Source organism: Echinops telfairi, unplaced genomic scaffold, assembly GCF_000313985.2.
Source record: "Echinops telfairi isolate 266 unplaced genomic scaffold, ASM31398v2 ScPeMD7_5868;HRSCAF=6743_1, whole genome shotgun sequence".
NCBI lineage: Eukaryota > Metazoa > Chordata > Mammalia > Afrosoricida > Tenrecidae > Echinops > Echinops telfairi.
The window spans coordinates 1,164,415-1,168,519 of record NW_022109768.1 but is presented as its reverse complement, the minus strand read 5'-3'; positions in this window follow the sequence as shown (position 1 = coordinate 1,168,519).

Here is a 4,105-nt window from a genome sequence, read left to right as displayed (position 1 = left end):
AAAAAGATGTGAAATAAAAAAAACACAATTCATAGGCCATAATTTTTCAATTTAATGATATTTCTTTCATAATTTCTTCCTTGATTGATATAATCAATCATCAAATATGCAGTAAGAAAGCGATGTCCTATCATTGATAAGTACTTTCACTGGCTCTAGGGTCAGACAGACACAGAGATCTTGAATCTCTATTTGTTGGACCAAATTGTTCAAGTGACTTAATCTTTCTGTGTATCAGTTTCCCACTCTATAAAATGGGAATAAAACACATATCTCCTATTGATTTGTATTATGTTTAGGTAAATGAATATATATATAAGGAACATAGAATATATAGTCGATTAAACATAACAGTTCCAAAAAGTTTGTGGTAAAATTCAATTATCTTTTAATTTGATTTTCTCCATTAACTTTTGGAAGTGCCTCATACAATGTCATTGTTACTTTTAATAGGCAAATACTTGATATCCTGGATATGCAAATAGATAATGTTAAAGTACTCAGAAATTCCACTCTAAGAGTTCATCAACGCTTTTAATTTTTTTGCGTACATACGCATCTAAAGTCACAGCAGAACCAAAACAAAACATATCACCATGTAGTTTGCTGTTCACTTTAAAGAAAATGTGACACACATATAGTGAAAGCATTAAATTAAGTTGAATATTGGCTTCTCTTAAGATTACAGCTAAGAAAATCATTTGAAGTAATTCTACTGTACAGACAGAGTCCTCATGAGTTGGGATCCATTGAACAGCAACTGACAAGAACAAACAACAATGCAACTTAATGAACATCACTATGCGTTTCCATTTCCTACTTTGTAGAATGGGGTTATTAAGATCCGGCTCACAGAATTACCAAGAGCACTCCTACTCAGTTTTAAAGTCAGGGCAAATGATTATACCCAAGAGCTCACGGAGGTTAAGAAACAAGGTAGCCTCAACTTCATGACCCTTCGGCTTCAACACCTGGTCCTAACTTGAGAAGTTCTGGCCTCGAGCCACCGACGTAATGTTCATGTAAGCCAGAGTGGTACACAGAAGACAGAATGGTAGCTCCCTTGGGTTAGTTAAAATAAACGAGACTTCGGAGTTGATGCACTATCGCGGAGCCTAAACAGTATCTGCTATGCATGATTGTTGTCACTGCGCTTCATTCTACCTATCCTCTATTTTACCTACTAGTACTCACCACTAATTTTGAGGGCATCGTAAATTATATCAAGTGTTTCAATTGTGTTAGCATGCTATTAAAGCTAGAAGCAGAGCTCTCTGATTAGGGAAATACAAGGAGCAGGAATCATAAGAATCAAAGGAAGCCATTTTGTTATTTCCCGTCATTGTTTAATAATCCCACTTAGGGGACTGGCTCTTCTTTGGCCTCTCTAAGGCAATCCAAGGCAGGCCCCATAGCCGTTTCTGGATAGTCACAGTCCACCCATTTGGTCTTAAAACAGAGTTGGCTTAGTTACTCAAACCTCTAGTTCAGCGTAACAATCTCAATTTTAAACTTCATTCAAAGTTCAAAGTCTTCTCTCCCACAGTTTGGCCTTGCTCCAGCAGGAAGCCTGCAGTGGAATAGGGTTTGGGTTGACCTTTTTTCCCCATTGACTCAGACCAGTGCTCACAGTTTCTCTCCCGGAGCCCTTTCAGGAGCTCTTTGGAGACGTCTCTCTCCTCTCCTACGACGGAAAATAGAAATGCAATTTAGAGCTGATCATCGATGACTCTTTCCCCAGACCCTGTCCACCTAACCGGACACCTCCAGAAGCTTTTTGTTTTGTTTTGTTTTTTAATCTCTTTTTTCCCTAATCATTTTATTAGGGGCTCATACAACTCTTATCACAATCCATACACACATCAATTGTGGAAAGCGCATTTGTACATTCATTGCCCTCATCATTCTCAAAACATTTCCTCTCCACTTAAGCCCCCAGCATTAGGTCCTCATTTTTACCCCTCCCTCCCCGCTCCTCCCTCCCTCATGAGCCCTTGATAATTTATAAATTGTCATTTTGTCATATCTTGCCCTGTCTGACGTCTCCCTTCACCCACTTTTCTGTTGTCCGTCCCCCAGGGAGGATGTCACATACAGTTCCTTGTGATCGGTTCCCTCTTTCCAACCCATTCTCCCTCTACCCTCCCAGTATCGCCACTCACACCACTGGTCCTGTAGGGCTCATCCACCCTGGATTCCCTGTATTTTCAGTTCCTATCTGTACCAGTGTACATCCTCTGGTCTAGTCAGACTTGCAAGGTCAAATTCGGATCATGATAGTGGGAGCGGGGAGGAAACATTTAGGAACTAGAGGAAAGTTGTATTTTTCATCATTGTTACATCGCACCCTGACTGGCTTGTCTCCTCCCTGAGACCCCTCTGCAAGGGTATCTCCAGTGGTCTACTGATGGGCTTTGGGTCTCCACTCTGCACTCCCCCCATCATTCGCTATGGTAACATTTTATGTTCTGATGATGCCTGATACCTGAGAAGCTTTTTATATGAGGTCTTCCTGCCCGCTTTAGCCAAAAGCTAAGATAATATCTCTCCATTCCACGCGAATAGGCTTGTAAATTCACTGCAAACAAATGTCTTAGAAGTGTAATTGGCAGGAGGGCAGTTTCTTTCCAAATACAACTCCCCTCCCCAAAGAAAACAGTCACACACACACACACACACACACACACACACACACACACACACTCCATACTCACTGTTAACGACACTCAATCTTTGATCAGACGATCACTGCAGCCAGCTTTTCACAGTTCAGCCTTCTCAAGGTTAAGTTCCCCTTGTCCTCAGGTCACCTTGTCCTCAGATGCAGCAGGCCTGTGCCAGTTTTTTTGGTCTCTATAAAAGCCCCGTAATTAATCTTAAGGCGGTTAAATCTCTCTTATTGCTTCATGGTGACTGGGTGAGGATACTGGGCTCACCGCTTACTTCTCCTCAAAGAAACCCTTTAACCAATCACCAACTATTTGCCCCCACTTCAGGTTCAGTCTTTTAATCCTTTCAAAGACTACCTGTTGCTGTTGTTGTTGTTGTTAAGGTGCTGCCATATCAGCGCCCCTCATTGTGACCCTATGTACAACAGAAAAAACAAAACAAACAACCACTGTCTAGTTCTGCGCCATCCTCCTAATCGTTGCCATGGGCCCCCGGTGGTTGCCTAATGCTGTAGGAACACCTTTTTGAATATTCTGCGTGAGTGGCCCTTAACCTAGATTGGTAATGCGGAATTGCTCACCATCTCTGATCTTAAATCCTCTGCTAAAAATAACGGAGAAGTAGCTGCACTTTTATGCCCTGTTGATGACTGCAACTAAATTGTATGTGAACTCTCCAGTAATTGAGTGGCACGAATGATGAAACTCGTGACTACTAGTCAAATGCTGCAGGTTGAATCACCTGTGTCGGATGGGCTGCTTCCAAAAGGACACGGCCGTGAAGAACCCTAGCGAGCAGTTTTCCTCTGCACATATGGCGTCACCACGAGTTTGGCATCGGCTCATAGACTAACCAGAATAACATATTAACTCCTGAATTATTCGCTATAACCTGGTTACTTTAATTTTCTAGGCACATGATTCCATGCAATAGCATTATAACGATCTATGATCTTACAATTAGAAAAACACAGCTTGTAAAAAAAACCATGCTTCAAATTTCCCAGAACTGAAAGTAATAATCTTAAACAAAATATCAGTATTAATTTATTAGCCACTCCAAATCCAAAAGTCATCGCTGTCCAGCTGATTCATTTTACAGTGAATCCGTAGGACAGAGGAGAACTGTCCCATGAGATTTCCAAAACTTTTAATACTTATGGAAGCAAAGCACACATCACACTTTTCTCTTGAAGAAATGCTGATGAGTTTGAACTGCTGACCTTCTGGCTAGCAGCAGCGCTTTACCACTACACCATTGGAGCTCCCTTATTGCCACTAGATTTTAAAATTATCTTGAAGAACATAATTATGTTTTGAATGATGTAAATGTTTATATCTTTATAATTCTCATATGTGAGGCTGAAATTCAAGAAAACTCTGACAGGATATTAGAGGCCAGAACATTATTTCTGCTACTCGAATCCTGGGAGATT